Raw genomic sequence first — 10,210 nt, 5'->3', positions numbered from 1 at the left:
ACATTTTCCTATGGAGTAAAATCAATATAAGCTTTTTTTAAAAAAAAAAACAAAAGGCAGATCGAGCTTTTCTTTCTTTTAATCCATACTATGGACCTACATAAGTTGGTCTCAAAATGATAAATGCAGTTCCCCCAAAATTATAAATCCAAATATGAACAGACACAGAAACAATTACTGAAACAGACATATCCAACAAATACACATGATGGGGGCATCAGAGAAAAGCCTACTTTTTTAAATCTCTATAGTAGCAAAAATTTAAAAGAACTCAGTGATAAAAGATCAGACTGTAACACAGCAGGAACAGTTTCTGTATTTTACCTTCAGAATTGACTTATGTTCCCATTGATTTCCAGGATGTTCTGCATTTCTAAGGTCTGTATTGTGAAAYCCTGGAGTGCTCTGTCTATGGGGATGCCCTGGGTGTATCCCAATTGCATGTCAGAATGAGAACTAAGTGTGGTCCGTATATGCCTGAGTGTTGATTTTTCAGGTTGCAAAAACCTGGATTCTGTAAGAAGATCTGGTCATGTGGATCAGAAGTAGCATGGAGTACATCTGGTTGGTATCCCAATCTGGACAGTCATATTGTATGCACCACAGACAAAGTGAATAGAAGATAATCTTCAGACTACATCTTTGGTGCTGTGCAATATAGTGTTGGACTACCAAACTTGTACATACTTTACTGTACACAAGAATCCATAGTCTCATGTTAGGCTCTGAGAATCCTTAAACACTCAGTGCAAAAAAGGAGTCCTCCAAGTGCACAAAAGTGCATACGTTGAATGAGTGAGCACTTTGAAATGCTGAGAAAGAAAGTATAACCTAAATATGCTCCTGTCCAAGGAATTAAGGCTTGTATCTTCTCTCAGGTTTCTCAGTTTGGAGTCCTTTCCTAGACTTGGATATCTAAGCCAAGTAAGCCAAAGGGCTTATTTCCAAATTTTATTTGGAAGATAAAGGAACAATGGAGAATACCTGTTCCTTCCAAGTCAGACAGATCTGGGATTTGAAGAGAGATAAGCATTTCACATATGAGTGTCTTAGCAGTAGATTAAAGGATGCATTTATGCATCCATGCATTGTTTAATTTCTGGTTGTCTTTCATGTTTTARGAATGCTTATTAGACTGGACATCACAAGCAAGGTAAACAGGAATATTCCTCATCTGAGAGTCCTGACAATTCTTGCTTATATGCCAGATAGTTTGGCCCATTTATACTGGAATTCAAGGTAGCATTGTGCATGCCCACCATACCAGTGGAAAATCAAGTATTGTATGGATGTTATCAGATAAAAATCTAGGCACAGCATATGAACAACAGTGAGTTGAGCAACTCCAAGGATATCAGAACTGCCTTGAAGTGGCCAGAAAATATTAGAAATATCAAGGCAATCTTAGCAAGATTCTTAATAAACCTATCGGGACAAGAATGGTGCCACATTACTGGAAAATAACAAATAGTTTGAAGGAGAGCCAAAAGAATTGTTACATGCAACTATTGCAGCATGCAGGATTTAGGGGAAAAAAAGCCCCCCAAATTAGCAAAGAATTAGCAAAGACAAAAAAAAAAAAAAAACATGTTTTGGTATAGCAAAGATGGATTATGTTGGGTTAATTGAGTATTTTTTTAATAAAATAATTGATTTTATTGACAAAGGAAATGAAGTAGTTTTAATCTGTAATTCAGAAAAGGATTCAGTATAATGCTGTATGAGAAATGGGGTAAGAGTCGTAAGGTGAAGAATTGCTGGTGGGAGATGACAGTGGATTTGTTGAAACAGGAGACTATAAAACTGAAGTCCACTAGTTTTATTTAATGTCTTTGGAGTAGTCTTATTTAGTATATAAATTAAACTTGCTGGTAACCTTAAGTTTGGAGGCACTGTCTACAGAGAACAAGCATATTGTATAGGAGGAATTGCCTGCCTGGGATTGGAGTAATAGAAATGTCATGACATCTTATATATGAAATGCAAGATTTTACRTGTTAGAATTGATAAGAATTTTCTGCTTTCTACTGGAATGTTGCTAGTTAGAAATGACAGAAGAAAAGATCTGGGAGTTGGCCAGAGTGTACTGAGTCTACGCCTTTAATGAGGTCTAAAAGCTAAGTGAAATCCTAAAATGCRTCCAGTGAATGATTTCTATCAGAGCTACTGACATATCAGCGTGACAATATAAGACCTTGGTGGTATCTCATTTGGACTATTTTCTAAGTCATCAAGGGGGATGAATTTAAACTAGAACAGGTGCAGAGTAGGATTATGAAAATAATCAGGGATATGAAGAGCCTGTTTTATAAAGGAGATAAAAATCACTTGGCTTCCTCTAGTGAAACAAAAGCTGAGAGAGAATATAAGTGATCTTTTAAACTCTTTGTAAGTTTGSAGTATGCAAGAAAAAAGCCATTGAAATAAAAGAACAATGATATAGAATGATTAGATATAAACTGGTCAGAAGAAATTTAAGCAAGAGAGTAACTGGCTATGGAAAAAGTTTCTAACAAATGGAGGACTGARTTTCTTCTCTCAATGAGAATAACAGGGCAAAACATCTTAGCATGTTTTAATATGGAGGTTGATCACATTATGGGAAGGGTTATATAATGATGTTTGCTCATTACTGCACATGACTGCACCCAGTGATCAAGATTCTAGAAAAATGAYCTGTAGTTCACAAAACACTTCAGTGGTGGATTCCTCTAATTGATGCAGACAATTTAGTCATTAGGATAATGTAGGTTTCATCATCATTGTACAAGATGCAGCATACATTGCAAACCATGGATATGGTATAGCTCCTCATTTCAAAAAACCTTGATGGCAGCACAAAATACAACCATATTGCAACACATATTGTGACCTGATGTATATATTCATATCTATAAATGAGTTTTGTATTCAAATTCACATACATAATACAAAAATACCTTTGAGTATTTATGCTTTGTGGATTGTAGTTGTATTTAGCAACTTACATTTCAAACAGAAGTTTTAACTGAAAGTGTAGTTATTCAAGAGTAACAATTTTTTTTTCAACATTTTCAGGTCTTGCCTTTGCCTCCCATGAAAAAACCTACCAGTGAACGTGCGTGCAGAAAACACATAAGTATTCAACAAAAAATAACCTCAAATATAAAAATGAATAAAGATTTACACATGTAAAAATGCAGAAACATATCATGTTAGTTGAGGAACAATTTACTTGTTATTTAATTGAGAGTCTATTTAATTGAACGGCATATGCATAATGCAGGAGAATGGACAGTAAACCTTTAATGTTAATTCTAGAACATAARGTCAGTTTCCTGATCTGTTCTTTGCTGTCAGATTTCTACATGGCGAGAAGGGGTTTGAGATTCCTGTATGCTAGGAGAATGACCTATTGTTGACAATAAAATATTTGTATAGTTGTGTAACAAATTAATGAAATTTGCTGTTAAAAACCATGCATACAATTGAGGAATAACTAACTGAATAGTGGTATGTGGTGTTTAGTKACTGGTATATGGCAATGAGAAATTGATAGATGAAATTTGATTAACTGATTAAGTCGTAGATAATTGAGTAGTGTTAGAGCTATCTTACAAGTTGCGTTGCTGAATCAGAGTGATAAAAAATAAGCATATCTGATGTTTGAGTCTAATGACTGTGTAAAGTTGCATATAGATATAAAAGAAAATCGTGTGTAACGATATATAACATTTGAACATTGTGGGAATGGTACATTTGGCAGTGAGAGTTACTCACAAGTAGTAGAATATAAAGAGAAAAACGGTTTAGTGGATAGTTTTTGTTGTAAAAGTAGTAAAARTAATTAGTAAAAAAGCCTTTTTACAAAACAGCTGCTAGTTCAATCTGTATGTGGTTGATCCTTCTATCATCTTCTGAGGAGAAAGGTTGTGTGATTGGCTGGAAGGTTTTGCTAACTTAATATATATATAATTTATGTATACGTGTATGTATATATGTACATATCCCTTCCAAACTCTGGCATTTCTATTCCATACAATGGAGCTCAGGTAAATGATTTTTAAGAATTACTTTTAAATGGGCAAACAGCATATTTTTTCATACTCTTGTTTTAAAAAATAGCTGAAGCATTTAGTTGAAATTCTCCATTGAGAAAGATGTCCAGTGTGGAGAGAATTAGGCCAAATGGTACAAATAGTAAGGAATTGAAAAGAAGATTTAATAATGGAAAATTTTCAAATACCTTAAATAACAAGAGTCCTGTAACTTACTATAATTGTAGGCAAATGTGTGGTTATTAGTTGTTTTTTTTTTGTTGTTTTAAAAAGCAAAATGTGTTTCTGTGAATAAGTCACAAGAATGGTGAGACTAGATGGTGAGTGGTAAAATCCATTTAATTTTAGATGCTGTATTTTTTTTTCCCAACATATAGCCTGGCTTAGGGGAGGTATTCCTCATTCATGYGTCAGGCAAAGTGAAAGATGCTTCAGCCCAGTATGTAGGTTGCAAAGAGCCATCTGTTATCCCAAAAGTGGTGGAGTGTGACCATCAGAGTAAACTTAAAATGTTTTTAAGATTAAATTAGAGATGACAAAGATCTGTTAAGCGCTTTGTCCATTTCTGTCAATATTGGTCCCTGTAATAAATGAACTTACACATTATACTGCAGTTCCAAATAGCTATGTTTTTTTTCCATTAGGAAGGTTGCCTATAGTTTATAACTCAGTTTATGTTCCTTATATTCACTAATTCTTCCCTCTCCTAATTATGTATGTAACTTCTGTCACCTTAAATAATGCTTTAATTTTTTTAATCCAGTATTTTGGATTTCTTGCTTGCTTACCTTGGGCTGCACTTGTTTAGGTTTGTAACTTTTCTTTTGAGTGAGTCTTTTCAGCTCCCAARTAGTTTCTGTTACTTTGTCTGAATTCCATCCAATTTGCTGAGATCTTTCTGGTAATATGCCCAGAACTCATGGTGACTTCCAGGTGTGGTTATAAGGGAGTGTGGATGAAGAATTTATGGTTTATGTCCAGATGGAGTCTTTTGTTTTAATCATCCATGTGACCTGCATGTGTAGGATGAAATGAATTGCTTGAGGGTGTTAATGTTTGGTTCACCAAGAAGTTTGAAAGGTTTATTTGATTGTCCACAAAGAAAATGTTCTCCAATCTGCCCTAGAGCTGTGTATAGAGAAACTGTTACCTTCCTGCTCCAGGATACCATGCTTCCAAGTATGCAAGTCAAAACTGAATTAGTCTTCTTGTTAGTGCCCTGTTACAAATTTATTTGTAGTTTCAGCTTGCTGTTTTCCTTAGATCCTTTACAAGTATTATGCCTTCTGGGTTTTTCCCTCCTATTAAATATATTCCAGAAGGTATTCCAGAATATTTCTCTCAGTCCTTTCCCTAGTAGTACCTTGCTTTTTCCAGTACTCAATTTCATTTTACTGTTTTCTGCCTGTGTTTTAACCACACTAAGGTACTTTGAGACATACCAGTGTCCTCAAAGTTGTCCACCTCGTGGCCTCTCAATGAAGATGTCAAATAAAACAAGACTCATAACAATTCCCATGGCACCACATGTGTATAGATACACTCCCATTCACCCTTTATCATAGGATTCTTTAATTTGTTGTCAGCTTACATAGTTTTATCTTGGGCCCTACAATATTCAATGTTTTCCATAAACGTACACAGTTCTACACAGTCCTTGCTTGCCCTTTAATCATCTGTCAWTCTGGATATTTACTGGGTATTTGATATTTGGCCAGAAATTGATAACTTTTTTTTTTTTTGTGACATCTGTCAAGCACAGTTGCACTTCTTATTCTTTCCAAGATCAAAGCAGACCTAAATTTAAAGTTGCAAATATAAGTGTTTATGCTAATTAATAATACTGTAAATATTTCTGTAAGGTCACTTTACAGAGTCTCAGTGCAATGCACAAAGGAGACAAGCCCTTCAGACATGCTAGGCGAATGCCACGTGGGGAAAAAGGCAATGCAAASAGAGTAGCATACAGATAATCGCAAAAAGATCACTGGAGCTGTAGTTCATCCACAATATGGTCTTTCTAGACATTTATTGTCTATGTAAATATTTTTCCCTTTGCTTGGTGGAGATGGATATACACAAACAACTATATTTATCTAGATATACATATATAAAAATATTCTGGTCTACCAATTGCAGTAATATCTACAAAATGATGACCTGGAAAGTGCAAGCCCCATCAACACACAGATCTACCTCACCAATTCTGTAGTCTTTCAATTAATACTTATTTTCTTACCTATGTATTGATGATTATATATTTCAGGGCACGAGATAGATACAGTTGGAGATACAAACTGAGGGAGAATACAAATTTATATAAAAGATCTGCTAATCTAATGTGATCTGTTAATTAATGTTAGGAAGGACTGAAAGGAAAGACATCATGGTTCTGTTCAAGATTCTTGRGACGAAAGTTTTGTGTATTGGTAATGGACTTCTAAACAAGTACAGAAAACAGGTACTTTCACTCTGAAAGCTGTGCAGTTAAATGATTGATCCTGTTATAACATGGTCTGTGTTTCCTGCTATCTCTTGAGTAATCTTTTCAGCTGCCTTAGTTACAAAATCAGTGATAGTTGTTTTCCTCCCAAAGCAGGAACATGATAATTTGTCTAAAATTAAAGAATAGCCTGTGAAAAAGTCCATAAAGTAACACACATACTATATCAAATTTCAGTTTCCGCACTGCCTGCACCTTCACCTTCTCTTTTCCTATGTTACTTTTCAGGTTATTCTAAGTAGATACTATTGTGAGTAGCTGTGCTTCTCAGGACAAAGCTCTAGGCTTTTGACCCCCTTGTTCTTTTAGTCTACTGTACTGACACAGGGAAAAGTAGGAAATGATTGTGCTGTAAAAATGACTTAGAAGTAGTCTCTTAGATTGTTCACAGAGGGAAGAGAGCTTTGCAAGACATGATCACATTCTCACACTCAGCTTTAAACACATTCTTTATCTTTAAAAGGGAAACAGAACAGTATCGGTCAGTAAATCAAACGTAGTTGTGGTCTTGTCTGCAAAACCATACCATTATAAAATAAGGCATTACAGTTGGACATTTGAAACAAGAATTGTCAGTGCCGAGACCTCTTGTGCTTAGAAAAAAAGTTGATAGGTCTTTTATGAGACAAAACCGTACCTCCTGTGCATCCCCAGGTTGTTTTCTTTTATCATTCTCTAAAGATAGCATTTATGGTGACTATTCTGGGTGGGTGTTTAGGTAAAAAGCAAAAAGCAGACTATTTCTTATGTACTGTAATGAATATGCACTTAAAAAAAACACCAGAAGTATTTTTAATACCTATTTGTTTAGGAAAGGAAGTTGAATTTCTTAAAAAAAAGTCTCCACCTTTTCTTTGATGCTGTTGACAAAAAGCTGTTTAAAGAGTACATGTTCTAGTTGCAACTTTTTAAACCTATTCTGTGATTTAAAAATTCACTGTCAGTAAATTGAGAGTCTTTCTATTGCTCCAGCACCTGATTCTTAGTCAGTTCCATGATTTCTTCTTCTCCTACCTTGTATGGAATTGTTTTTTGCATAGAATACTTCAGAAATTAGTTACTATAAACAAAACAAATCAACGGCATCCATATTTCTAAAGTTCTTTCAGAATTGCTTTATCTTTTATCATACTTCAAAAGTATAAGTAAATTTTGCTCAGAGAAGGAGAAGATAGAGCAGTAGGTGCTAAAAGGGATGAAGTGCTCTACCTGGAAACAGACCCTTTTTTCCTTGTCTTCTGACAGAAGGGGTGAATGAGCATGTCAGAGGCACAACATTGCTGTAGGTATCTGTTTATGTATAATATAATATAGATATGTAAATGTCTATGTTTCTGTCCCTAATAAAAGCAAAACACCTTTATTGTAACTGTCTATAAAATGAGAACATTGTTAGCAAAAAGATTTTAAAAATCCAAATTATTTGGCATTAATTTTACTGTGACAGTAGAATTCATAATTTTTGCATACTGTATATTTTACGTGTACTGTGAAATAAAAAAGAGATCACTGTATCTCCTTGTGTCCAAATACTGTCCCCAGAGCAGTGTAGGAGCATTGTTTTGGACAGCACTACTTGTTACAGGCCAAAACTGTGCCAGGAAGCATGCTATCAGTTTGGCAGTTTGGGTGATGATCGGTCTAGTATTCAAGCTTACCGCCTGATACCATTTTATTAAACAGTATAGGTAGAGCAACAGATTTTTTAAAGGTGCCCATTTACCAAACAGAAAAAGAAGAAATCAGTGAAATTGAATATCCATAAAAGTCTTGTTCTAAGTGCTTCAAACACATTAAATAGTCTTCAAAATATCCTAGTAAGGGTGCTTGCTGGGAAGTCCTTATTCCCTCCTCTTGGTATGGTGTATACATGCTACATAATTACTGTTCAATGAAAAAATACAAGCAGTCCTAGCAGGAGAGAAAGTATGACTGCTGCTTCCTTAATCTCCTTGACCTTTAAGTCTTCCATTCCTGAGCAATGATTTGGCAACAGCTCAAGCTGGAGGTAAGGGATGCTTTGTATGCCACCACCTGCTGTTTGGGGCACTCCCCTAGGAGGCTGAGGAGGCTGGTTGGAAGTCCTTCAAGGAATGGAGGATCCAGAATTGAATCTACCATTTCCTCTTCAGCTGCTGTTGAATAATGCAGTGTCCTGACTGCTGTGCTGCTATGTAAGAGTATGCAACAAAGATGTCWCCCAAAGAAGGAGGAGATCTCCCTAACTTCTGCTAACACTTGGTTCTAGAAAAGCTCTTAACCAGCAGGTGTAAATTAGAGCCTGAAGACAGACCTATATCTCACCAAGGATTTAGCAGCAGTAAGTGGCCTTTTATAACATGCTTTCTCAGCTATCATAAGCATGTCTCTGGTTACAACTAGTAAGAATACGGTGAGAATACTGTGTATTTCTGTTGGAAGGACTGCTCTCTAGCTTCRTGCTTCATTCATTCTCCCATCTTCGTTGTGTGGGTAGAATAGTGAGAGTAGCAGGATTCTGTTATGTGTGGGCGTAAGTGAATGTGTCAAGGATAAAGTTCTAAAAAACCAGGTCAGTAGGTTTTGTATCTAATTAGGCCTCTAATCCTGTGAACCACTAGTAGTTTTGCATTACGATATGTTCATTTTGTCTTAAGTGGGTCTGCTCATTTGAGTGAAGCTATGGGTGTAATTTAGTGCAGGATCAGATCTGGGCAATCACATTTTGGCTTATTATTCATGCTGTAGCACTGTTACAAATTAGATACATCTGATGTTACCCCTTGCCCAGTCAGGGTGAAGGAGTGTCTGAAACTGAGTATGTTTATATTTAATGGCTTGCACTCCATTTCCATGCCTGTCCAAACCAAGCCCTTACAAAGACACGTCATACAGAGTGTTTTAACTGTTAGATTAGGAGAGTCATAAGGCATAGATTTTCAATGCAGAAGGTCATGAGGCTGCAGTTTCTCTGGGTATGTGCTGTATTTGCATAGACAGATATTCAGACAGTTAATGGCAGTGCAGAGAGCTTTAATGGTTTTCATTTGCATCAAGCTGTTCTCACCTCTTAGTAACATAATGGATAAATAAAAGAGTCTTTTTGTTTGCTCTGCATGAAAGTTACCAATGATTAAGTGGTGCTGAGGGAACAGACTCATGTTCTCATAAAAAAAAAAAAAAAAAAAAAAAAAAAAGCCATCAAAACTGATTTTAAAGTGACCTATTCGTTTTGATTTTAAAAGGCACTTGAATAATTTTATTTTAATGTTATGCACATTTCCTAACTCAAAACACAGAACTGGTCATTTCTATCTCAAAATACAGATATAATTGTTCCATCAGACACAAAATACTCATTTGTTAGGCTACTCTGTGCAGTSGTGAATTACAAACAAGCATATATGCTTAAACCAGTATTTCTTCATAATGGATTCAGCAGTCCATTTTATTATTAAAAAATGATGTCCAGAATGTAGTTACAGGCAAATTCATACTTTTTGCACTATACTATGGTGTGAGGCAATGGTGTTTTATAAGAAAGCCCACGCCAGAGGCTTGCTAGTCATGACTCTCCTTACCTCTAAGTTTTATTCTTAGATGTAGASTCTCCATGTATATGGCTTCTCCAAACCTTGCCTGGAACATGGCATATTCTTGTGAAGGTATAGAGACTTCCAAACTATGTCTT

At 35.5% G+C, this 10,210-nt stretch overlaps 1 long non-coding RNA gene across 2 annotated transcripts in view; it reads left to right on the top strand.

Moving 5' to 3' along the window:
* The first annotated feature begins 573 nt into the window (after positions 1-573).
* Positions 574-10,210, top strand: part of LOC146594915 (uncharacterized) — a 28,963-nt gene continuing 19,326 nt past the window's right edge. For both annotated transcript variants that reach the window (XR_014896057.1, XR_014896056.1), the window contains exons 1-2: positions 574-1,153; positions 3,058-3,097. This is a non-coding gene — a long non-coding RNA (uncharacterized LOC146594915). The remainder of the gene's footprint in view (positions 1,154-3,057; positions 3,098-10,210) is intronic.

Source organism: Rhea americana, unplaced genomic scaffold (assembly GCF_003343005.1).
Source record: "Rhea americana isolate MKP2758 unplaced genomic scaffold, rheAme1 scaffold_243, whole genome shotgun sequence".
In the NCBI taxonomy this organism is placed as follows: domain Eukaryota; kingdom Metazoa; phylum Chordata; class Aves; order Rheiformes; family Rheidae; genus Rhea; species Rhea americana.
This window is presented reverse-complemented; position numbering and strand designations above follow the sequence as displayed.